The following is a 24425-nucleotide window of genomic DNA, read 5'->3' on the forward strand; positions in this document are numbered from 1 at the left end:
CTTGTCATGTGTGTCCAAGTGCCATAGCGAGGAGAGACAAGGGGCACTGAAGGCTTTTTGTGACTGAATATATGAACAGGAATCAACACGAAGACCTTTTTCTGCAGCGGTGAGCCTCGACAGGTAGCACAGGGAGGGCTAAGTCGCAAGAAGGAAGCTCCAAAAGCCTCTAATATGGAGAATAAGGGCGTCATTCCCTCTACCTCTCGAATGCCAAGCGAGCGCTCTACCATTTGAGCAAATTCCCGCGCATTACCTGAAAAAGACGCGCATTGCTTTGGCTCAATGAAACGGGGCACATGGGGAAAATGCTTTTTGCAAATAGCCTTGAAATTACAATCGCAGCGCACCTCTCGGCTCGTTGGTCTACGGGCATGATTCTCGCTTTGGGTGCGAGAGGTCCCGGGTTCAAATCGCGGACGAGCCCTGCTTTAACCGTTCCTCGTATTGCGAGGACACTCAAGGTGGCACTATGGTGATCCAGATCATGAAAGTAGGATACCCATGGCCGGTTAGCTCAGTTGGCTAGAGCGTGGTGCTAATAACGCCAAGGTCGCGGGTTCGATCCCCGTACGGGCCAAAGGCTTTTCTCTAGCATTCTTTACATAATTCAAGGCTTCAGCGCCAGGGTTCGTCCGCGCACTACCCAGCGCAAGTCAAGAAATCTGCAATCGTGGCCGAAATAGCTCAGTTGGGAGAGCGTTAGACTGAATATCTAAAGGTCCCTGGTTCGATCCTGGGTTTCGGCAAGCGTGCCTTTGTCCAATGCTTTGCTCTAGTCATAGTGAAGCTCTTCCATTCACAAGACCGTGCGCTCTTTTCTTCAGGATCTGGCATGTCGAAAACAGCTTCACATTGGGTTTCATGGTGTAATGGTTAGCACTCTGGACTCTGAATCCAGCGATCCGAGTTCAAATCTCGGTGAGACCTCTCATTGGAACTCCACACTTTTTCGAGGGGAGCATGCCAGGGATTGTTATCGCAGATAAGGTTAGACATAATTCAAGAACAATATTCATTGAAATACATTTCTCACGTTATGATTTGTGAACAATAATCTTTGCAATACATTTCACATAATGTGTGTGGTACACAGGCAAAACCCAAATTCTCACACATATCCACACTGGTTTATTGAAAATGCAAGTAACACAGCAAAAAACAACTTGTGGAATCTTAAGTGACAACTTGATTGTCTCTGATCGTGAAATGTCCTGCATCACGTTGCTCTGGGTAAAAGCAATGCGCACCTTATGGGAGATTCTTGTCATGTGTGTCCAAGTGCCATAGCGAGGAGAGACAAGGGGCACTGAAGGCTTTTTGTGACTGAATATATGAACAGGAATCAACACGAAGACCTTTTTCTACAGCGGTGAACCTCGACAGGTAGCACAGGGAGGGCTAAGTCGCAAGAAGGAAGCTCCAAAAGCCTCATATATGGAGAATAAGGTCGTCATTCCCTCTACCTCTCGAATGCCAAGCGAGCGCTCTACCATTTGAGCAAATTCCCGCGCATTATCTGAAAAAGACGTGCATTGCTTTGGCTCAATGAAACGGGGCACATGGGGAAAATGCTTTTTGCAAATAGCCTTGAAATTACAATCGCAGCACACCTCTCGGCTCGTTGGTCTACGGGCATGATTCTCGCTTTGGGTGCGAGAGGTCCCGGGTTCAAAGCGCGGACGAGCCCTGCTTTAAGCGTTCCTCGTATTGTGAGGACACTCAAGGTGGCACTATCGCGATCCAGATCATGAAAGCAGGAGACCCATGGCCGGTTAGCTCAGTTGGCTAGAGCGTGGTGCTAATAACGCCAAGGTCGCGGGTTCGATCCCCGTACGGGCCAAAGGCTTTTCTCTAGCATTCTTTACATAATTCAAGGCTTCAGCGCCAGGGTTCGTCCGCGCACTACCCAGCGCAAGTCAAGAAATCTGCAATCGTGGCCGAAATAGCTCAGTTGGGAGAGCGTTAGACTGAAGATCTAAAGGTCCCTGGTTCGATCCCGGGTTACGGCAAGCGTGCCTTTGTCCAATGCTTTGCTCTATTCATAGTGGAGCTCTTGCATTCACAAGACCGTGCGCTCTTTTCTTCAGGATCTGGCATGTCGAAAACAGCTTCGCATTGGGTTTCATGGTGTAATGGTTAGCACTCTGGACTCTGAATCCAGCGATCCGAGTTCAAATCTCGGTGAGACCTCTGATTGGAAGTCTACACTTTTTCTAGGGGAGCATGCCAGGGATTGTTATCGCAGGTAAGGTTAGACATAATTCAAGAACAATGTTTATTGAAATACATTTCTCACGTTATGATTTGTGAACAATAATCTTTGCAATACATTTCACATAATGTGTGTGGGACACAGGCAAAACCCAAATTCTCACACATATCCACACTGGTTTATTGAAAATGCAAGTAACACAGCAAAAAGAACTTGTGGAATCTTAAGTGACAACTTGATTGTCTCTGATCGTGAAATGTCCTGCATCACGTTGCTCTGGGTAAAAGCAATGCGCACCTTATGGGAGATTCTTGTCATGTGTGTCCAAGTGCCATAGCGAGGAGAGACAAGGGGCACTGAAGGCTTTTTGTGACTGAATATATGAACAGGAATCAACACGAAGACCTTTTTCTGCAGCGGTGAGCCTCGACAGGTAGCACAGGGAGGGCTAAGTCGCAAGAAGGAAGCTCCAAAAGCCTCTAATATGGAGAATAAGGGCGTCATTCCCTCTACCTCTCGAATGCCAAGCGAGCGCTCTACCATTTGAGCAAATTCCCGCGCATTACCTGAAAAAGACGCGCATTGCTTTGGCTCAATGAAACGGGGCACATGGGGAAAATGCTTTTTGCAAATAGCCTTGAAATTACAATCGCAGCGCACCTCTCGGCTCGTTGGTCTACGGGCATGATTCTCGCTTTGGGTGCGAGAGGTCCCGGGTTCAAATCGCGGACGAGCCCTGCTTTAACCGTTCCTCGTATTGCGAGGACACTCAAGGTGGCACTATGGTGATCCAGATCATGAAAGTAGGATACCCATGGCCGGTTAGCTCAGTTGGCTAGAGCGTGGTGCTAATAACGCCAAGGTCGCGGGTTCGATCCCCGTACGGGCCAAAGGCTTTTCTCTAGCATTCTTTACATAATTCAAGGCTTCAGCGCCAGGGTTCGTCCGCGCACTACCCAGCGCAAGTCAAGAAATCTGCAATCGTGGCCGAAATAGCTCAGTTGGGAGAGCGTTAGACTGAATATCTAAAGGTCCCTGGTTCGATCCTGGGTTTCGGCAAGCGTGCCTTTGTCCAATGCTTTGCTCTAGTCATAGTGAAGCTCTTCCATTCACAAGACCGTGCGCTCTTTTCTTCAGGATCTGGCATGTCGAAAACAGCTTCACATTGGGTTTCATGGTGTAATGGTTAGCACTCTGGACTCTGAATCCAGCGATCCGAGTTCAAATCTCGGTGAGACCTCTCATTGGAACTCCACACTTTTTCGAGGGGAGCATGCCAGGGATTGTTATCGCAGATAAGGTTAGACATAATTCAAGAACAATATTCATTGAAATACATTTCTCACGTTATGATTTGTGAACAATAATCTTTGCAATACATTTCACATAATGTGTGTGGTACACAGGCAAAACCCAAATTCTCACACATATCCACACTGGTTTATTGAAAATGCAAGTAACACAGCAAAAAACAACTTGTGGAATCTTAAGTGACAACTTGATTGTCTCTGATCGTGAAATGTCCTGCATCACGTTGCTCTGGGTAAAAGCAATGCGCACCTTATGGGAGATTCTTGTCATGTGTGTCCAAGTGCCATAGCGAGGAGAGACAAGGGGCACTGAAGGCTTTTTGTGACTGAATATATGAACAGGAATCAACACGAAGACCTTTTTCTACAGCGGTGAACCTCGACAGGTAGCACAGGGAGGGCTAAGTCGCAAGAAGGAAGCTCCAAAAGCCTCATATATGGAGAATAAGGTCGTCATTCCCTCTACCTCTCGAATGCCAAGCGAGCGCTCTACCATTTGAGCAAATTCCCGCGCATTATCTGAAAAAGACGTGCATTGCTTTGGCTCAATGAAACGGGGCACATGGGGAAAATGCTTTTTGCAAATAGCCTTGAAATTACAATCGCAGCACACCTCTCGGCTCGTTGGTCTACGGGCATGATTCTCGCTTTGGGTGCGAGAGGTCCCGGGTTCAAAGCGCGGACGAGCCCTGCTTTAAGCGTTCCTCGTATTGTGAGGACACTCAAGGTGGCACTATCGCGATCCAGATCATGAAAGCAGGAGACCCATGGCCGGTTAGCTCAGTTGGCTAGAGCGTGGTGCTAATAACGCCAAGGTCGCGGGTTCGATCCCCGTACGGGCCAAAGGCTTTTCTCTAGCATTCTTTACATAATTCAAGGCTTCAGCGCCAGGGTTCGTCCGCGCACTACCCAGCGCAAGTCAAGAAATCTGCAATCGTGGCCGAAATAGCTCAGTTGGGAGAGCGTTAGACTGAAGATCTAAAGGTCCCTGGTTCGATCCCGGGTTACGGCAAGCGTGCCTTTGTCCAATGCTTTGCTCTATTCATAGTGGAGCTCTTGCATTCACAAGACCGTGCGCTCTTTTCTTCAGGATCTGGCATGTCGAAAACAGCTTCGCATTGGGTTTCATGGTGTAATGGTTAGCACTCTGGACTCTGAATCCAGCGATCCGAGTTCAAATCTCGGTGAGACCTCTGATTGGAAGTCTACACTTTTTCTAGGGGAGCATGCCAGGGATTGTTATCGCAGGTAAGGTTAGACATAATTCAAGAACAATGTTTATTGAAATACATTTCTCACGTTATGATTTGTGAACAATAATCTTTGCAATACATTTCACATAATGTGTGTGGGACACAGGCAAAACCCAAATTCTCACACATATCCACACTGGTTTATTGAAAATGCAAGTAACACAGCAAAAAGAACTTGTGGAATCTTAAGTGACAACTTGATTGTCTCTGATCGTGAAATGTCCTGCATCACGTTGCTCTGGGTAAAAGCAATGCGCACCTTATGGGAGATTCTTGTCATGTGTGTCCAAGTGCCATAGCGAGGAGAGACAAGGGGCACTGAAGGCTTTTTGTGACTGAATATATGAACAGGAATCAACACGAAGACCTTTTTCTGCAGCGGTGAGCCTCGACAGGTAGCACAGGGAGGGCTAAGTCGCAAGAAGGAAGCTCCAAAAGCCTCTAATATGGAGAATAAGGGCGTCATTCCCTCTACCTCTCGAATGCCAAGCGAGCGCTCTACCATTTGAGCAAATTCCCGCGCATTACCTGAAAAAGACGCGCATTGCTTTGGCTCAATGAAACGGGGCACATGGGGAAAATGCTTTTTGCAAATAGCCTTGAAATTACAATCGCAGCGCACCTCTCGGCTCGTTGGTCTACGGGCATGATTCTCGCTTTGGGTGCGAGAGGTCCCGGGTTCAAATCGCGGACGAGCCCTGCTTTAACCGTTCCTCGTATTGTGAGGACACTCAAGGTGGCACTATGGTGATCCAGATCATGAAAGTAGGATACCCATGGCCGGTTAGCTCAGTTGGCTAGAGCGTGGTGCTAATAACGCCAAGGTCGCGGGTTCGATCCCCGTACGGGCCAAAGGCTTTTCTCTAGCATTCTTTACATAATTCAAGGCTTCAGCGCCAGGGTTCGTCCGCGCACTACCCAGCGCAAGTCAAGAAATCTGCAATCGTGGCCGAAATAGCTCAGTTGGGAGAGCGTTAGACTGAATATCTAAAGGTCCCTGGTTCGATCCTGGGTTTCGGCAAGCGTGCCTTTGTCCAATGCTTTGCTCTAGTCATAGTGAAGCTCTTCCATTCACAAGACCGTGCGCTCTTTTCCTCGGGATCCGGCATGACGAAAAAAGCTTTACGTTGGGTTTCATGGTGTTATGGTTAGCACTCTGGACTCTGAATCCAGCGATCCGAGTTCAAATCTCGGTGAGACCTCTGATTGGAAGTCTACACTTTTTCTAGGGGAGCATGCCAGGGATTGTTATCGCAGGTAAGGTTAGACATAATTCAAGAACAATGTTTATTGAAATACATTTCTCACGTTATGATTTGTGAACAATAATCTTTGCAATACATTTCACATAATGTGTGTGGGACACAGGCAAAACCCAAATTCTCACACATATCCACACTGGTTTATTGAAAATGCAAGTAACACAGCAAAAAGAACTTGTGGAATCTTAAGTGACAACTTGATTGTCTCTGATCGTGAAATGTCCTGCATCACGTTGCTCTGGGTAAAAGCAATGCGCACCTTATGGGAGATTCTTGTCATGTGTGTCCAAGTGCCATAGCGAGGAGAGACAAGGGGCACTGAAGGCTTTTTGTGACTGAATATATGAACAGGAATCAACACGAAGACCTTTTTCTGCAGCGGTGAGCCTCGACAGGTAGCACAGGGAGGGCTAAGTCGCAAGAAGGAAGCTCCAAAAGCCTCTAATATGGAGAATAAGGGCGTCATTCCCTCTACCTCTCGAATGCCAAGCGAGCGCTCTACCATTTGAGCAAATTCCCGCGCATTACCTGAAAAAGACGCGCATTGCTTTGGCTCAATGAAACGGGGCACATGGGGAAAATGCTTTTTGCAAATAGCCTTGAAATTACAATCGCAGCGCACCTCTCGGCTCGTTGGTCTACGGGCATGATTCTCGCTTTGGGTGCGAGAGGTCCCGGGTTCAAATCGCGGACGAGCCCTGCTTTAACCGTTCCTCGTATTGTGAGGACACTCAAGGTGGCACTATGGTGATCCAGATCATGAAAGTAGGATACCCATGGCCGGTTAGCTCAGTTGGCTAGAGCGTGGTGCTAATAACGCCAAGGTCGCGGGTTCGATCCCCGTACGGGCCAAAGGCTTTTCTCTAGCATTCTTTACATAATTCAAGGCTTCAGCGCCAGGGTTCGTCCGCGCACTACCCAGCGCAAGTCAAGAAATCTGCAATCGTGGCCGAAATAGCTCAGTTGGGAGAGCGTTAGACTGAATATCTAAAGGTCCCTGGTTCGATCCTGGGTTTCGGCAAGTGTGCCTTTGTCCAATGCTTTGCTCTAGTCATAGTGAAGCTCTTCCATTCACAAGACCGTGCGCTCTTTTCCTCGGGATCCGGCATGACGAAAAAAGCTTTACGTTGGGTTTCATGGTGTTATGGTTAGCACTCTGGACTCTGAATCCAGCGATCCGAGTTCAAATCTCGGTGAGACCTCTGATTGGAAGTCTACACTTTTTCTAGGGGAGCATGCCAGGGATTGTTATCGCAGGTAAGGTTAGACATAATTCAAGAACAATATTCATTGAAATACATTTCTCACGTTATGATTTGTGAACAATAATCTTTGCAATACATTTCACATAATGTGTGTGGGACACAGGCAAAACCCAAATTCTCACACATATCCACACTGGTTTATTGAAAATGCAAGTAACACAGCAAAAAGAACTTGTGGAATCTTAAGTGACAACTTGATTGTCTCTGATCGTGAAATGTCCTGCATCACGTTGCTCTGGGTAAAAGCAATGCGCAACTTATGGGAGATTCTTGTCATGTGTGTCCAAGTCCCATAGCGAGGAGAGACAAGTGGCACTGAAGGCTTTTTGTGACTGAATATATGAACAGGAATCAACACGAAGACCTTTTTCTGCAGCGGTGAGCCTCGACAGGTAGCACAGGGAGGGCTAAGTCGCAAGAAGGAAGCTCCAAAAGCCTCTAATATGTAGAATAAGGGCGTCATTCCCTCTACCTCTCGAATGCCAAGCGAGCGCTCTACCATTTGAGCAAATTCCCGCGCATTATCTGAAAAAGACGCGCATTGCTTTGGCTCAATGAAACGGGGCACATGGGGAAAATGCTTTTTGCAAATAGCCTTGAAATTACAATCGCAGCGCACCTCTCGGCTCGTTGGTCTACGGGCATGATTCTCGCTTTGGGTGCGAGAGGTCCCGGGTTCAAATCGCGGACGAGCCCTGCTTTAAGCGTTCCTCGTATTTTTAGGACACTCAAGGTGGCACTATGTCGATCCAGATCATGAAAGCAGGATACCCATGGCCGGTTAGCACAGTTGGCTAGAGCGTGGTGCTAATGACGCCAAGGTCGCGGGTTCGATCCCCGTACGGGCCAAAGGCTTTTCTCTAGCATTCTTTCCATAATTCAAGGCTTCAGCGCCAGGGTTCGTCCGCGCACTACCCAGCGCAAGTCAAGAAATCTGCAATCGTGGCCGAAATAGCTCAGTTGGGAGAGCGTTAGACTGAATATCTAAAGGTCCCTCGTTCGATCCCGGGTTTCGGCAAGCGTGCCTTTGTCCAATGCTTTGCTCTAGTCATAGTGAAGCTCTTCCATTCACAAGACCGTGTGCTCTTTTCCTCGGGATCCGGCATGACGAAAACAGCTTTAAGTTGGGTTTCATGGTGTAATGGTTAGCACTCTGTACTCTGAATCCAGCGATCCGAGTTCAAATCTCGGTGAGACCTCTCGTTGGAAGTCTACACTTTTTCTAGGGGAGCATGCCAGGGATTGTTATCGCAGGTAAGGTTAGACATAATTCAAGAACAATATTCATTGAAATTATGGTGGTTTTTCTATTATAGTGTTGAGTTTTCTTATATAAAATAATACATTTAGTTCGTTATAGGTTTCATGTATTCTTATGAAACAATATTGGGCCTCATGTATAAGTATGAGCTGATGAACATCTGCACACACGCCATATATCTTTTAGAACTAAGACGTACACCCCACACGTTTTTGTAGGGAAGTTTAAGTAAATAACATACCACCAAGGACACCGGGAAGCTTATTATCGCTAAACCATAAGTTCACCTTTGATAGGAACATGGTTAAATCATGTATCGCCCCCGAAACCCCCAGGAAAGTGTTAAGATAAGAGGCGCCTGTTTTTGAGGAGATCCAGGTTAGAGGGGAGGAGGCTGACGGCTGTGACGGGTGAACCAGACAAGCTGATCGCACAAAAAAGGGCCCTAAAACAGGTGAGCATATTTGCTTTATAGTATAAGTTTTGTGCGGTCAGCTAAAGGTAAACTCTGAATGTCGTTTGTCCTCTAAAAGCCTCTCCTAAATTGAACAAAATTTAATGTTAGAAATTGCACTAGTTTGCCAAGTCTTAAGGGTATCCAGATCTCAAGAAATGTGTGTGCGTGATTGTGTGTATGAAAGAGTGTAAGTAAGTATGGTTGAATGAAACGTGTCGCACTGGTGAGTGCAAGGTGTCAAGAGGACATAAATCTCGCTTAGGTGGCGAGTCACACTGCTGGGCGAGTGTGTGCAATAGTTGTTGCAAGACATCGAGAGGATGTGAAATTCCTGTTTAAGAGAAACAGGTCACGTCTTGGGACGTGCCGCGTAGGTCGCGAAGACGCTCTAGGGAGCGTGAGAAATCCTGTTAGGTGCAGGTCACGTGGAGGGTATGAATGCGTTGTGATATATACTATATTTTGTTGTATATTGTAATTGTGACGATAGAAAAACCCAGGAGTGAGGGAGAGAGAGAAAAACCCTCAGCCTGTGAGACTCTGTGTGTGTGAAGAAGAGGGTGTGAGTGTGTGTGTGAGAGTGGGAGGCTAGGAGGCCCCGCAAGTGTGTGCGTATGAAAAAGTGAATGAGAGAGAGAGTGCATATGTGTGAATGGGAAAAAGGACATGGAACAAATAAAAATTGCAGTATAATGTTTGTCCAGTAAAATGTATGAGAAGAAGGAGTGTTAGGTTTTTGATGTTTAAAGAGGCATGCGTTTCGAAACTAGTTGCAAGTTTTTACAGTTTGTCTGTGTCAAAGTTTCATGTGGTAATAAAAGTATTTGAGAAAAAACATGAATGCAAAATATAGTGTGCATTTGGGTTTAATAGAAAAACTATTTGAGAACACGAGAGAAGCAAGAGTGTGTGTGTAGAAGATAGGAGAGGAGTCAGATAAAGATTTGAAGGACATAGAGTGTGTGTGTGTTTGGCTCACAGTGAGCACATGAGACTTAACGGCAGCCGAAAAAAAAAAAAAGAGAGCTGCATTGATTAAAGCACGAAGAGCATTGTCAAACGGAAAAATAGAAGATATATTTTGCTGATTATAAATGTGTTTTAAAAATTGTGAGATACTTTTATGGTATAAAGTCGTTAGAATGTACACAGAAAAAATCAAAATCTCAGACCATAAGGCCTGAGTGTGTGTGTGCTGGAATCTGTGAGAAGTGATTTATTAGACAGCAGAAGGGCCTCTGGAGTGTGTGAGTATTCTGCGTGCTGTGGGCGTATGAGACCAGAGTGCTGCTGTGAAAAACTATTTTACATTGAGTGAAAAGTGAAAAGCATTGATGGATTGTGAATTGTGAATTATGTTCCATAGATGTTTTAAAAACATATGGCTAGAATTGAACTGCTAGATGAGGAAAGCTTACAATCATATTTTGAGAGAATAAGAGTAGCCAGAATATTGACTGAGACAAAGGGAGTTAGTGATCATTTCTGGAGAGAATCATTTTATAGGGATTTAGCAGACATTAAGAAGCCACTGACAGAAGAAAAGAAAAATTATTTCTTGAACGAATTAGTGGGAGTTCAGAATTAAGAACAAATTGAGCAGGAGTGGCCATACGTAAATTGGAGAGATATAGTAGGCAGTTGTTGTAAAGTAGAGATATTGAGAAACTACTTAGGAGTTTGCTTCCATAGAATTAATAGATTTTGCAATCTAGACACCGCGTTACAGCGTGTCTCACTGATCATAAAAATCCCAATCCACAACCTGGTGAACCCTATTTATTGCAAGGAGTAAAACAAGGTTATCCACGAGGTTGGGGGAGAAACTATAGATTAATCAGTCACCCAGCAATACAGGTTTATGTAGAAACAAGATACATAAATTGGGAAAGTAAGATATTGTGTACAACCAACAAGCAGAGAGAAATAGAGTAGTTGCAGTTTCAGGCCGTTACACTGAAGAGGCTGATCGTGCAGATAACACCACAAAACCTAGGGCCATAGGTCGCAATAAAACAAAGAGGCGCCCCACTAACAGACTAAGTGAAGATAATAAATAGAGAATGGCCTCCACTCTCGTAGAGATACTAAGAACAATATATCCTGTGAGCAGAGAACTGATTGGGGAAATTTCTAAGAAATGGGCAGAGAGAACAAAAAATTAAGAACTTCATGGCCAGAAAGTGGAACTTTTGATATGGCAGTGTGTGAAGAAATGGAAGGGTTGATAAGAAATCATAAACCTAGGGACAAAAGCATGAAGAGAGAAGTTAAGAGAAGGAAAAAGATGTATTAAATTTGTTTAAGAAATAAGGAATTAATTTTCTAAAACACATGAAGAAAACAAGGGAACTTCTGAAAGAGGATGAGGAGATAGTCAGTGAAAAATTGAGGAATGAGTCCTCCACCATATGAATTATCCAGGAGCCAGCTGCCATTGATTGTGGAAGATAATGAGCTGAATAAACAAATGACTTCGGTCAAAGGAGAATTTAAGTTTACAGGAGAGCTGGACCTCCAAGGGGGAGAAAGAGAGGAGTCGAGGGATGATGAACTTCTAAGAGACACATTCGCTGAGAGGCGGCAGGAGAACTGTTTCGTCAAGCCAGAGTACCACAAGAGAGGGAAAGCAGAGTGGAATGCTACACCCGCCTATAAATCAATTTATGCTGGGGTATCTGCAGAGCTAGAGACGGCTAGAAGACAGAGATATGAACAAACAGCTCGAGAGCCGGACAAAACATCGACAGTACTGAGAAGAAAAAACATAAGATAAAGCAAGGTGCCAGATGTCATGTCGGAGGCGGGGTCCATGGAAGATGACGCAACTCTGCCCAGTCTGGAGAATAGACATATCTCAAGTAACATTGACGAAACGTCATGACCGCATAGAAGAAAAGATATACCAGATAACAACAGCAGAGGGAGATATCTGGTTACCGAACAACAGGAAGAAGCAAGAATATTTAAAGATTGCCCAAAGAGAGAATACAAATGGATGTCTGGAAACATCTGTTTAGAAGACATTGGTAAGAAACAGCCACAGCCAGCCTGGCTCAGAGAAGGGGGGAGACTGAGAGGATCAACATCAGCAACCTTCGCTACAAACAACCCATTCAAAGAGATCTTGAAAAAAAATAAACAGCCACATTATGTGCCTTGGGCCACACTGGATTTGGATGGATTGATCGCTCGATTACCTGATCTAAATGAGGGAGCTGGACGATGGATACGGGTACTGGAAGAAGAGACGACTGGGAAACTACTAGCTCTAGGAGACATTAAAGCTTTGCTAGCTAAATGACAAGGTGCATCTAAAATAAATGAAATGCTGAAGGACATTAGATTGAATCGAGCAATTGACTCCCCAGAATAAGACGCAGAGCTCTTTGATAAACATAAACAAGATATGTGGCGAGCCCCAAGAAGAGAATTTCAAACCGGAATTGATCAAAAAGAACTTAAGGGAGATCAGATGATAGATAAAGAGAATCAAGCCACCTATGTGCAACGACAATTAAACAAGAGCTGGAGAAAAACACTGAAGAAGACCAGGTTATGGCAGCAATATTCATAGATGACATTGTTGACCCCCTGCCAGTAAAAGCAAAACTGGAAGACGTAGTAGGACTGAACTTTAAACCACATAAAGAATTTTTAGAATATGTGGTACACAGTTTTACAACACCGGAAGAGCGAGATGAAGCTGAACTCAAGAAAAAGAGAGTTGCAGAGGGATCCAGTACTAAGCAAATCTAGAATATTAGAAACCTTTTCATTTATATTTGGCCAACAGGAAAGAAGGTTCACATTTATTATCATAAGATTATAATACAATTAATGAATAATGCTTAATATGATTAATATTAAGTCGGAAATGAATTATGGGCTTCACTAGTGATAATGATCTTTGAATTAGTTGATCTAGTTGTGTGATCTTTGAAGTATAACTACTATATATTAGGATAAAATTAGATATTTAAAGATTACCTGAAATAATAATGGGTTGGATTTGAACACAAACATAGGCAAAGTTTTTATTTTTATAAATAATCTCCACAGCCCATATTTAGTAATCATAATGGTCTAAATAATAATCAAACAACTTATTATGTAAACGTATCTAAGAGGTGCGCTTTCTAAATCTCTCTTTAATGAACCATCATATGTAAACCAACAAATTTAAAAACTAGACATTGTATTAAACAGGGAAACTAATGATTATTATGTTATTTAAGAGGCTCTTATGAAGGACATTTTTTGGAACGGTTGCATGACCAATTGCTCCTGAGTCAGCTTTACTAACAATTGGCTTCTCAACGGTTAAGTGGACACCACCAAACTGACACATCCTGTTGGGAGCTGAAGGAGTATGAAAGACAGTAACCCACTGCAATTCATGATGAATCTAATAAAGTAAATGGTGAGTCCACTTGATCTAATTTATTATGTGATAAAGGTATTGATAAATATTGGGACGTCATGTTTCACGTCAGGACTTTTTTATCAAATTTTTAATAGAAAATATTTTTCTGACCTGATCTCTATGCTTTCATAGATCTAGGATTTTATTTTTAACAATAGATTCTGTAATTAATCAAAAGTTGCAGATTTTTAGGGAGCTGTCAGCTGAGCTCTGTGAGAAATTTACTACATTTTTGTTGAAAAAGTGAGTGCTATCCATTATTCTTTGGCCTCACAGCTCCAAGACCTGATGTCTTTGAATTGACTGTCCAGTCAGGCAAAAGTGTCCAACTGTTGATTAAATCATCTTTGGGCAGCTGTCAGTCTTATTTGTTGAGAGTGTTTAATATAGTGGTTTAAATAGACTGGGTCACTAAAGTTTAGCGCCGTTTGACTTTAAACAATAAATATTTTTTTATTTTAAATAGTTTTATACACTGTGTCGATAACAGTGACAGCAATGAAGAACAATGTCTATTGCGGTCCACAGAAAGATCAGTTTTCATAGAAAAGAATATGCAATTAGCCACTGAGTATTACTGTACGTTTAAAGGCATCTAGAGGATGCTTAAACTCAATATGAGCACATTTATGGTTTAGATATAGCATACTGAAATCATTATAAATGATATAAACAAAAGAAATTGAGAAGATTTTTAAGTGACTTACTTTAGTTAGTTTTAAATTGATATCATGTTCCTGATATATATTTTATATTCCCCTAAACAGCAGAACTAATCACTAACGTTTAGACAGAGGCAATATCTTTAGATAAATTGGAAAAATGCATGTAAAATATGTATATAATAAATGAATATGAAACAATCGGTTGTCATAACATTAAACTATACTTAGCTATCCTTATAAAGTTAACAACTAATGTTTAAGTGAGAAGGCAAAACCAATCATATTGACGACAAATTGCAGAAAATGAAACTTAACCATTTGTGTACCATATGCGATTGTAAAAGATTCTTAATTTCAATTAAATGATTTCTGGATAAATAACTGTTGAACAAAATAAGTAATAAGTAAATATAATGAGGCACAGATGGGCATGTTCCCAGGAAATTGTGTAACGATTTGGCATCTTAATACAGAAATGTTTGCTGAAAAACGAACAGCAAGATATTTGAATAACAGGTTTGCCTCAGCCACAATAACTGACAATTTAAAAATCATAGGTATGTAAAATTGTGAGAATCAAACATTAGCATATCAAATAATTTTACTGTATGAAAAGCAGGGTGTGCCCAGAGCAGATTATTTTTGAATATGTAGGGATAAGAATTTAAGGCCAAAAATGCTTGGCACCAACAAGTAAAATGGCCTGACAAAAAAGACAAGGACTGAATTGAGTTTTAGCAGAAAAAAGAGGCGTATGCATAATATTTGGAGAGGACTGTTGTAAATAAATTTCAAACAATATTGCCCCTTATGGGTCGTTCACAAAAGCTATGGAAAAATTGAGAAACTTAAGAAATGAAATAACAGCCAATGATGGCTAAGACAAAGAAACAGGGCTGGACTCGTTCTTTGGATCATGAACTTCATGGCCAATAAAGATAGGAGTTTTTTGCAGCAATAGGATTTACTATATTTTCTGTAATATTTTGCTGTCTTTTACCAGTTATAAGAGCTATGGTGGTGACAGCTACAGATAAACAGATGATGTTGAGAACGGAATTAAGTGCATAATAAAACAATGAAGAAAATATGTTGAATATGTTAGCTGTTATAAGCAAATATGAGGAACACGATGAGAAAGACAAGTGTCCCATGAATTACAAATTTTTTTTTTTTTTTTGGACAGCAAGAGAGAAGAGCTTAGAATTGTATAATCATGTGTGGGAATAGTTTTAGATATTACCTTAGACATTGTTAGGCAGGTAGTTAGATTAATTTTTGTTTTACTTTTTATTATTTTGACATCAACACGTTTCAATGTTTGATGTTTCAGTTAATCATTAGTGCTCTATAATCAAACACTATTATGAGAGTGCACTTGGTGAACATGTGTGAATTCTATTTTGTTTTATTTTGTTTATTGTTTTTGCATCTAAAACATATAGCATGTAATTTCCATTTATTATTTTATTGATATAATCAAAACTGAGTGCACCGGGTGCACATATGTGTATTTGTCATTGTATCTTCCCGAATTATGAGAAGTTGCCAAACAAGTGAGCAGCAGAACCTGATCTAAATAGCAGCAAGGGGTGGCGCCAGTGAGTGTTATATCTGAAGACAGCATCGTCCAGACGGTTTTCATCTGGGCCAGTTTGAGTGGGTCCCAGGGCATGTATAAGGCAATGTAACGCGATGGACCCAAGCATCTTGACAAGTCTTCCCGACCACATCGAATGACTATTCCGACAACAGAAAATGGCTTCTATCTTAGAGAGAACCAGATTTACTGACACGACTAGCAAACAACTGGTCAATGTAACCCTGAATTGAACTGCATCAAATGACACTGTGAAGCTTGATGAAACGATTGACACCGGAAAGAACTTTGACAAACTGAGTGACACTACACTTCTGTTCTGAGCAAAGGATCAACAATTCGAAGGAAACGATAGATCAACGATGGATTAAGCGCTACCTTTGACACATTGATGGACCACCCTGGTCCTCCACATCCTCATGAAATGAATATGTGGTGGAGACTGACGAATCGAACGGCAAGAATCTACTGGAACTAGTCTACAAGATGTCATCACTTGGTAAGAACCATGTGACAAAAGTGTTCACATGTCTATGAGGAGACGAAAACCAACCGCAATACCAGAGAGGCATGTCTGAGATGTCTGAGAAAAGAGCAAGAACAGGAGCGATGGGCAGAAAAATAATATAGATGTTCCGGACGAAAGCGGCGCTGGAATCATTGAAGACAACTACTGGCTGTGTGGGTACTGATTGTACTTATACAGAGGAACTGGACAGGACTGTGTTCCCTAATAAAGTTAAATGGTGGAGTTATCATCATACCACATGAGATAATGACTTGACAAAAGAAGACACGAAGAGGACTGTTTGATTTTCCTGGTAGCTCTGTGCCAAAGAATCATCACATCTGGACTGTGGAGGAGAAAGTCTCAGCTGATTTTAGTCCAATGTTAGGAGACAGCTCTTTAATGAATGAAGTTGAGATCACCAGATTTGAGTTTACGTCATATATGAAGACAACAAAATTTTAACGAAAGCCATCAAAGAGAAGCTACGTGGAATACGACGGACAGTTTTGCAAAATCGCCTGATCTTGGACCAGTTCAGAGCAGCGAAAGGAGGACTTTGTGCAGAAATTGGAGAAACCTGTGGCACCTATATTCCAGAGAACAAGGAACATCTCATTGGCAAGGAAGGAAGATCATCTCTTTAATGATTGAGACTTTCATCAAAACTGAGGTTGACTGAGAAGAATTGAATTGGGACTGGATGACAAGTGTGTTTAATAACATGAAAAATTTGATGTTGATTGAGGCTTGCTTTATTGCATGCATTATATTGACGCTGTGCATTAAGTTCAACGAAGTTTCAACGAACAGCTGCAGCCACTGTTCCCAGTCAGATTATTGTTTATGATGTATCACAACATTGCATGAATAACGATCACATTTATGCTAATATTGACTAAAGGAGGTCAAAATTGATGTCTAAGACAGGGTTAAGAACTGAAATACTCCTTTTATGAAGTATTTATAGATGTTGGAAGGATTTTTTTTTTTATTGTTACATGTATATTGCTTGCTCGTAACCTAAGTATTTGAACCTACGTATCATGTCAACTTACGTAGTATGTTATCTTAACTATTTTATCATTAACTGAATGCACACGCAAATTATTAATCAATTTGAGCACTATGGAATTTTTGTTACATTTTAGATATTACAATTTATATTACTATATAATTTCCTTTTTACAGATACCATTTTGTTGGAGTCTGAGGCTTGTCAGCCTCAAAGGGGGGATTATATGGTGGTTTTTCTATTATAGTGTTGAGTTTTCTTATATAAAATAATACATTTAGTTCGTTATAGGTTTCATGTATTCTTATGAAACAATATTGGGCCTCATGTATAAGTATGAGCTGATGAACATCTGCACACACGCCATATATCTTTTAGAACTAAGACGTACACCCCACACATTTTTGTAGGGAAGTTTAAGTAAATAACATACCACCAAGGACACCGGGAAGCTTATTATCGCTAAACCATAAGTTCACCTTTGATAGGAACATGGTTAAATCATGTATCGCCCCCGAAACCCCCAGGAAAGTGTTAAGATAAGAGGCGCCTGTTTTTGAGGAGTTCACGCCACCATTAAATCTTAATAGGGTAGGCCGGAACTATGAGGGCAGAGGGACGGGCTAACGAAAAGGTGATATCATATGAAAACTGATTGGAAGAAGACGATGTCATGCACACATGATTGGTTTAAACTGTGATAACAACTGGAAAACAATGTATAAAAGATGGAGTCAGATATGTATTCGTTGGATCCCTTCAGATGAACTCTGAATATCCCACTTTGTTTGTCCGGGCAAATAAAGTTTAAACTCTTGGCACCTGGAACCCTTGTCTCTGAGATTTATTTCTGCGATGGAAGGCCGATTCGCCACAACAAAATACATTTCTCACGTTATGATTTGTGAACAATAATCTTTGCAATACATTTCACATAATGTGTGTGGGACACAGGCAAAACCCAAATTCTCACACATATCCACACTGGTTTATTGAAAATGCAACTAACACAGCAAAAAGAACTTGTGGAATCTTAAGTGACAACTTGATTGTCTCTGATCGTGAAATGTCCTGCATCACGTTGCTCTGGGTAAAAGCAATGCGCACCTTATGGGAGATTCTTGTCATGTGTGTCCAAGTGCCATAACGAGGAGAGACAAGGGGCACTGAAGGCTTTTTGTGACTGAATATATGAACAGGAATCAACACGAAGACCTTTTTCTGCAGCGGTGAGCCTCAACAGGTAGCACAGGGAGGGCTAAGTCGCAAGAAGGAAGCTCCAAAAGCCTCTAATATGGAGAATAAGGGCGTCATTACCTCTACCTCTCGAATGCCAAGCGAGCGCTCTACCATTTGAGCAAATTCCCGCGCATTATCTGAAAAAGACGCGCATTGCTTTGGCTCAATGAAACGGGGCACATGGGGAAAATGCTTTTTGCAAATAGCCTTGAAATTACAATCGCAGCGCACCTCTTGGCTCGTTGGTCTACGGGCATGATTCTCGCTTTGGGTGCGAGAGGTCCCGGGTTCAAATCGCGGACGAGCCCCGCTTTAAGCGTTCCTCGTATTGTGAGGACACTCAAGGTGGCACTATGGCGATCCAGATCATGAAAGCAGGATACCCATGGCCGGTTAGCTCAGTTGGCTAGAGCGTGGTGCTAATAATGCCAAAGTTGCGGGTTCGATCCCCGTATGGGCCAAAGGCTTTTCTCTAGCATTCTTTCCATAATTCAGCTTCAGCGCCAGGGTTCGTCCGCGCACTACCCAGCTCAAGTCAAGAAATCTGCAATCGTGGCCGAAATAGCTCAGTTGGGAGAGCGTTAGACTGAAGATCTAAAGGTCCCTGGTTCGATCCCGGGTTCTTAGCGATCTGGCATGTTGAAAACAGCTTTAAATTGGGTTTCATGGCGTAATGGTTAGCACTCTGGACTCTGAATCCAGCGATCCGAGTTCAAATCTCGGTGAGACCTCTCATTGGAAGTCTCCACCGGTACAGGAGTGCTTGATCGGTTGTTGATGCGACTAGGTATATAACAATGTAGTAAGCATTTAATGTAAAACAATGTGTTTTAAAAACCTTATAGCCTTTTATGTGATTTTACAAATGTTTAAGAGCGACTCTGCAACAGATGGCACGTGTTCTTGATATAACACAAATTGACCGGTACAGGAGTGCTCGATGGGTAGTCGATGCAACTAGGTATGCACTGAAAGGTCCACTGAACCCTAAACTGACAGAACCCTATAAGCTCTTGACTGTCTGCTAAATGTCGTAGCGGGCCCACAATGGTGGAAAGCAGCGGCACAACGAGGCTTTTTGTGGTAGCGTGGCCGAGCGGTTTAAGGCGCTGGATTTAAGCTCCAGTCTCTTCGGAGGCGTGAGTTCAAATCCCACTGCTGCCAGTGGGTCTTTGCTCCGCTTGGTACGTTAGGAGGCTAGTTTTCCTCTTACCTCCAGAGCCACATTAGCTTGTTAGGGTGTTTTTGATGAGGGATGAACCTGCACTCACCTGGTGTACTCAACACCCCCCCACCCGAGAGCCTACACTTAGAACATGTCGCTGTAACTCAAAAGCCCGTATAGCTCAGTTGGTAGAGCATCAGACTTTTAATCTGAGGGTCCAGGGTTTAAGTCCCTGTTCGGGCAACGAGTTTCCTCTTTGTTGGTCACCTTTACCTTGTGAGCTCTTCTCGGCACGCCCTCTGTTGATAAAAATTAAATGAACAGTTTTCTCGTGCATTGGAGTCTTTGGCTCATTGGCTTTGAGCAGGGATTTCATCGAGCACATGCGTCAGGAATTCCATGAGACCTCAGCAAAAGCTGCCTATCTTCTCCCTGCAGATCTAGTGACTCAGTCATGGGAGCTTAACTTTGCCGGAGGCATGTTGGCTAGCCGTGATCGTATAGTAGTTAGTACTCTGTGTTGTGGCCTCAGCAAATTCGGATCGAGGCAACATTTTGTGGGACGCTTGAAGAAACTGCTTCCCGCTCGCTTTGTAACTGTGTTGGTTTCGAACAAAAAGAGCCACACCAAGCACTTGTTCAGCTGTTCTTTAGAACGTTTAAAGCCAGCTTATCCAAGCTATTGGACAGCGGCAAAGAAAAGGCTTAACTCCCCGTCGGGGAATCATTTTGGAGGAGGCTTGGCAAAAGAACTTGGCACGCAACGACACAAGCCCGGACAGCTCAGCTCGGTCTGGGAGGAGCCTCCCCATCAGTTCAGTCTAACCGCGTGACATGCGGAGATACTGTCCAACCTACTAACGAGGATTATACTTCTCAAATCATAGTTCTTCTTTCTGTTGTTCACTGCTACTACACGTGCAGAGACATAGAAAGTCTTTCCGACATGCATTTAAAATGTGGGGTCGCTACTCCGATTCTTAAGCTTTTGGAAGCAGGTGCATTCCGTATTGCGCTTGCTGAGGTGTCAGGCATGGTCCAGCAGTCAGGACTCCTGGTTTCACCCAAGCACCCCGGGTTTAACTCCGAGCGTGAGAAGCCAAAGGCTTCTTTTCCTTCAGTGTGTTGGCAAAGCCGTATTGTTTTAGAGTAAGACTCTTTTGAGTAAGCTCCACTGGTGGGCCTCAGTATTTTGGGGTCAGAAAAATTGCAGCTGCTCACCACAAAGCTTTCGTCCCTGGGTGGGCTTGAACCACCATCCTTTCGGTTAACAGCAGAACGCGCTAACCGATTGCGCCACAGAGACGGTGGGATTTTGTTTGGACACGTCGCTACGTTTAACAAATGGAAGGCAAGGAACTCCTGTCCAACACTCTGATATTAAGCTGGCAGCCAAAACCAAAAATCCACAATATCCGGGAAAGGTAAACGGGAACCAAAAGACAACCGAATGTGGAAAATAAATATAAACCGGCTCACAGGTTGCCACGTTCCTAAGGATAAAACGAAGAGGTAAAGTACGAAGCACAGCAAGAGCAAAACAACGTCACAAATAATTTTACATCGCCACAATGAGAGCAGGCACAGCCAAGCTCAAATAGAACAAAAAGGCGATTAGAAACAGGTGAGGGTAATGAACAAGGGAAACAACCAACGAGGGATAAATACAAACAGGAGGTGAGCGGCAGGTGACAGAGATACAACATTAGTGGAAGACTAATGGAGAACAAGGGGGCGGAGCTACACGGAAGACAGGTGAACACGCGGCGAACAAACAAAACATACCGCCACGTGTCTCCATATAAAACAAAACATACACACGAGACATGGTTCTGTCCTGACCTTGTCCAGAGAGTTAGAGAATTGCAAAACCGGGAAGGACAAGGTCCTGACAACCAGCACTTTCACTCCCCTTTAACCTGATTGCATCGCTTCCGGCGGCTAGTTTGTATCCTCTGACACTTGGTTCACCTCACATTTGTTCCTGGTCTTAATATTAGTGTATTTTTACTATAGTTACCTATCATTGTCGTTGCCGACTTATTTATAACTTTATTTTCTAAATCTATATTAATTGAAGCGTAACGCCGCTAGCATATTAGCGTGTTAGCTTGCCTTCTGTTTACAGTGTGGAATATCATCTCTCCCTATTTGTCTTGTGTGCTAACTGTTTCTCTTTTTAAGAGTATATACTAAGAGTCATCAAGCAACCATGGTAAGTTAGGATTGCACTTCATACCCGGTGAGTTATGGCTTCTATTCCTATTGTTGTTACTTGCACCTCATGTCATATGTTTAGTTTAGCCTTCTCTGTCAGCGGCGAGGGTTTTACATGTGATAAATGCAGGGAAGTAGTTAGGCTGACGGAGAAGATCTTAGAATTAAAGTCTCGCATCCAATCTTTATTTGAGGATAGTAAGAGTGTTAGGACTGTAGAAAACACTTCGGATGGGAGCAATGTTAACGCACACAGCTCGGTTCCGGTTGAAAATCCCCTGCAGCTGGGAAACTTTGTGACGGTGAGACGGCATAGTCGCAGGACAAAACATCACTCAACCGTTCCAATTAAAGTCTCGAACAGGTTTGCCCCGCTCAGTGACCCACCGACTGAGAAACCTGCTGAAAGTGCCCTAGTGATCGGTGATTCTATTGTCCGGAACGTTAACATAGAGACACCAGCCACCATAGTCAAATGTTTACCGGGAGCCATAGCGCCTGACATCAAGTCAAATTTAAATGTGCTGGCTAAGGCTAATCGTAAATACAGTAAGATTGTTATTCATGTCGTCACAAATGATGTTAGACTCCGTCAATCGGAGATCACTAAAGATAATATTAAAGAGGTGTGTGAGCTCGCAAAAACGATGTCAGACACTGTAATATTCTCTGGCCCCCTCACTGCTTACCGTGGTGATGAGATTTATAGCAGATTATCATCACTAAATGGCTGGTTGTCTGAGTGGTGCCTGCAGAATAATATAGATTTTATAAATAACTGGAAGAGTTTTGAGGGCAGACCTGACCTGTTGAAACGAGATGGTCTCCATCCCTCCTGGGATGGGGTTTCCCTCCTCTCTACAAATTTGGCACACAGTCTTAATAATGCTAAAGTCTGACTACCTAGGGCCCAGGTCAGGAAGGAGACAGAATGGCTTAACCAACTGTCTGCCTGCCGTCTCGCGTCACCGAATACACAAAATATACAACATGTAATACTCCCTTCTTACAAACAACATAAAATAGAGACTGTGTCTGTCCCCCGAATCAGCAAACATAAGATATTGCGTAAACCTCTTGAAAGTAATTTAATAAACGTTAAACAAATCAAACATGAACAAAATACAGATAATCAACTGTTACGACTCGGATTGCTTAATATTAGATCTCTCTCAAATAAAGCACTTTTTGTAAACGATTTGATAACCGATCATAAAATAGACATGCTTTGTTTGACAGAAACATGGCTTTAGCCAGATGATTATATTACTCTAAATGAATCCGTTCCCCATGATTATTACTATAAACACGAGCCTCGTCTAAAAGGTAGAGGGGGAGGTGTCGCTGCACTTTACAATAATTCTCTTATCACCTCTCAGAAGTCTAATTTTAAATACAATTCTTTTGAAGTCATGGTACTTCACGTATCGACACCTAATACTAAGGACAAAACATTTTTAAAATGTATTCTAGCTATTGTATATAGGCCCCCAGGGCACCACACAGATTTTATTAAAGATTTTGGTGGGTTCTTATCAGAACTAGTACTGGACGCAGATAGAGTCCTTGTCGTCGGTGACTTTAATATCCATGTAGACAATGATACAGATGCCTTGGGACTGGCTTTCAAAGACACTCTTAACTCCATGGGCGTTAGTCAACATGTGTCAGGACCCACTCACCTTCGTAATCATACTTTAGATTTAATACTTTCTTATGGTATAAATGTGGACGATGTTAAAATCGTTCAGCAGAGTGAAGACATTTCGGATCATTATGTGATATTATGTTTGCTTCAATGGCCTACGGCTGCAAATCAAACTCCTTGTTACAAATATGGTAGAACGATTACTTCAACTACCAAAGATGCGTTTCTCGATAATCTGCCTGAATTGTCTAAAATATATAGCATGAGTAAAAACGTTGAAGATTTTGACACTACTATTGAAAATTTTAACTCTACTTTCTCGGAAATATTAGACACAGTTGCTCCTCTGCGTTTAAAGAAAATTAAAAATAGCAGCCCAACACCGTGGTATAATGAACACACTCAGACTCTAAAAAAAGCGTCCCGGAAAATGGAGATCAACTTTAAGAAAACTAATTTAGAGGTATTTCGTATAGCATGGAAGGATAGTACTCGAAATTACAGGAATGCCATAAAAACGTCTAGATCCGCCTACTTTTCAACACTAATAGAGGAAAACCATCACAACACTAGGTTCTTATTTAACACCGTGGCTAAATTAACAAAAAATAAGTCGTCATCGACGTCAGATTCTGATTATCAGCATAACAGTGATGAATTTATGAACCACTTCACGAGTAAAATCCAAGATATAAGAGAAAAAATTATAACAATGCAACCTGTAGTGAAATCCGCTGAACAAACTAACTACAGCACCCCTAAGGAGAAATTGCAATTATTTTCTACAGTAGATCACGATGAACTGTCTAAAATCATTAGATCATCCAAATCAACAACATGCATGCTAGACCCTATACCTACAAAACTACTGAAAGAAATGCTCCCAGAAATTATAGATCCTCTTCTCAGTATTATTAAC

At 42.6% G+C, this 24425-nt stretch overlaps 27 non-coding genes across 27 annotated transcripts; 26 read left to right on the forward strand and 1 right to left on the reverse strand.

The window, feature by feature from the left end:
* The first annotated feature begins 506 nt into the window (after positions 1-506).
* On the forward strand, positions 507-580 carry trnai-aau (transfer RNA isoleucine (anticodon AAU)). The gene has a single exon. It is a non-coding gene; the product is annotated as a tRNA-Ile (tRNA).
* Positions 581-676: 96 nt separating this feature from the next.
* On the forward strand, positions 677-749 carry trnaf-gaa (transfer RNA phenylalanine (anticodon GAA)). The gene has a single exon. It is a non-coding gene; the product is annotated as a tRNA-Phe (tRNA).
* Positions 750-858: 109 nt separating this feature from the next.
* Positions 859-930, forward strand: trnaq-cug (transfer RNA glutamine (anticodon CUG)). Its single transcript has one exon. It is a non-coding gene; the product is annotated as a tRNA-Gln (tRNA).
* An 839-nt stretch (positions 931-1769) lies between these two features.
* trnai-aau (transfer RNA isoleucine (anticodon AAU)) lies at positions 1770-1843 on the forward strand. The gene has a single exon. It is a non-coding gene; the product is annotated as a tRNA-Ile (tRNA).
* A 96-nt stretch (positions 1844-1939) lies between these two features.
* trnaf-gaa (transfer RNA phenylalanine (anticodon GAA)) lies at positions 1940-2012 on the forward strand. Its single transcript has one exon. It is a non-coding gene; the product is annotated as a tRNA-Phe (tRNA).
* Positions 2013-2121: 109 nt separating this feature from the next.
* On the forward strand, positions 2122-2193 carry trnaq-cug (transfer RNA glutamine (anticodon CUG)). The gene has a single exon. It is a non-coding gene; the product is annotated as a tRNA-Gln (tRNA).
* Positions 2194-3031: 838 nt separating this feature from the next.
* On the forward strand, positions 3032-3105 carry trnai-aau (transfer RNA isoleucine (anticodon AAU)). The gene has a single exon. It is a non-coding gene; the product is annotated as a tRNA-Ile (tRNA).
* Positions 3106-3201: 96 nt separating this feature from the next.
* On the forward strand, positions 3202-3274 carry trnaf-gaa (transfer RNA phenylalanine (anticodon GAA)). The gene has a single exon. It is a non-coding gene; the product is annotated as a tRNA-Phe (tRNA).
* A 109-nt stretch (positions 3275-3383) lies between these two features.
* Positions 3384-3455, forward strand: trnaq-cug (transfer RNA glutamine (anticodon CUG)). Its single transcript has one exon. It is a non-coding gene; the product is annotated as a tRNA-Gln (tRNA).
* Positions 3456-4294: 839 nt separating this feature from the next.
* Positions 4295-4368, forward strand: trnai-aau (transfer RNA isoleucine (anticodon AAU)). Its single transcript has one exon. It is a non-coding gene; the product is annotated as a tRNA-Ile (tRNA).
* Positions 4369-4464: 96 nt separating this feature from the next.
* On the forward strand, positions 4465-4537 carry trnaf-gaa (transfer RNA phenylalanine (anticodon GAA)). The gene has a single exon. It is a non-coding gene; the product is annotated as a tRNA-Phe (tRNA).
* A 109-nt stretch (positions 4538-4646) lies between these two features.
* trnaq-cug (transfer RNA glutamine (anticodon CUG)) lies at positions 4647-4718 on the forward strand. Its single transcript has one exon. It is a non-coding gene; the product is annotated as a tRNA-Gln (tRNA).
* Positions 4719-5556: 838 nt separating this feature from the next.
* Positions 5557-5630, forward strand: trnai-aau (transfer RNA isoleucine (anticodon AAU)). Its single transcript has one exon. It is a non-coding gene; the product is annotated as a tRNA-Ile (tRNA).
* Positions 5631-5726: 96 nt separating this feature from the next.
* trnaf-gaa (transfer RNA phenylalanine (anticodon GAA)) lies at positions 5727-5799 on the forward strand. Its single transcript has one exon. It is a non-coding gene; the product is annotated as a tRNA-Phe (tRNA).
* A 109-nt stretch (positions 5800-5908) lies between these two features.
* On the forward strand, positions 5909-5980 carry trnaq-cug (transfer RNA glutamine (anticodon CUG)). Its single transcript has one exon. It is a non-coding gene; the product is annotated as a tRNA-Gln (tRNA).
* Positions 5981-6818: 838 nt separating this feature from the next.
* trnai-aau (transfer RNA isoleucine (anticodon AAU)) lies at positions 6819-6892 on the forward strand. Its single transcript has one exon. It is a non-coding gene; the product is annotated as a tRNA-Ile (tRNA).
* A 96-nt stretch (positions 6893-6988) lies between these two features.
* On the forward strand, positions 6989-7061 carry trnaf-gaa (transfer RNA phenylalanine (anticodon GAA)). Its single transcript has one exon. It is a non-coding gene; the product is annotated as a tRNA-Phe (tRNA).
* Positions 7062-7170: 109 nt separating this feature from the next.
* Positions 7171-7242, forward strand: trnaq-cug (transfer RNA glutamine (anticodon CUG)). Its single transcript has one exon. It is a non-coding gene; the product is annotated as a tRNA-Gln (tRNA).
* Positions 7243-8080: 838 nt separating this feature from the next.
* On the forward strand, positions 8081-8154 carry trnai-aau (transfer RNA isoleucine (anticodon AAU)). Its single transcript has one exon. It is a non-coding gene; the product is annotated as a tRNA-Ile (tRNA).
* Positions 8155-8250: 96 nt separating this feature from the next.
* On the forward strand, positions 8251-8323 carry trnaf-gaa (transfer RNA phenylalanine (anticodon GAA)). Its single transcript has one exon. It is a non-coding gene; the product is annotated as a tRNA-Phe (tRNA).
* A 109-nt stretch (positions 8324-8432) lies between these two features.
* Positions 8433-8504, forward strand: trnaq-cug (transfer RNA glutamine (anticodon CUG)). Its single transcript has one exon. It is a non-coding gene; the product is annotated as a tRNA-Gln (tRNA).
* A 10359-nt stretch (positions 8505-18863) lies between these two features.
* trnai-aau (transfer RNA isoleucine (anticodon AAU)) lies at positions 18864-18937 on the forward strand. The gene has a single exon. It is a non-coding gene; the product is annotated as a tRNA-Ile (tRNA).
* Positions 18938-19031: 94 nt separating this feature from the next.
* Positions 19032-19105, forward strand: trnaf-gaa (transfer RNA phenylalanine (anticodon GAA)). The gene has a single exon. It is a non-coding gene; the product is annotated as a tRNA-Phe (tRNA).
* Positions 19106-19135: 30 nt separating this feature from the next.
* trnaq-cug (transfer RNA glutamine (anticodon CUG)) lies at positions 19136-19207 on the forward strand. The gene has a single exon. It is a non-coding gene; the product is annotated as a tRNA-Gln (tRNA).
* Positions 19208-19558: 351 nt separating this feature from the next.
* Positions 19559-19640, forward strand: trnal-uaa (transfer RNA leucine (anticodon UAA)). Its single transcript has one exon. It is a non-coding gene; the product is annotated as a tRNA-Leu (tRNA).
* Positions 19641-19811: 171 nt separating this feature from the next.
* On the forward strand, positions 19812-19884 carry trnak-uuu (transfer RNA lysine (anticodon UUU)). The gene has a single exon. It is a non-coding gene; the product is annotated as a tRNA-Lys (tRNA).
* Positions 19885-20873: 989 nt separating this feature from the next.
* On the reverse strand, positions 20874-20947 carry trnan-guu (transfer RNA asparagine (anticodon GUU)). The gene has a single exon. It is a non-coding gene; the product is annotated as a tRNA-Asn (tRNA).
* Between the last annotated feature and the right edge of the window lie 3478 nt (positions 20948-24425).

Source organism: Triplophysa dalaica, chromosome 5 (assembly GCF_015846415.1).
Source record: "Triplophysa dalaica isolate WHDGS20190420 chromosome 5, ASM1584641v1, whole genome shotgun sequence".
Lineage (NCBI taxonomy): Eukaryota > Metazoa > Chordata > Actinopteri > Cypriniformes > Nemacheilidae > Triplophysa > Triplophysa dalaica.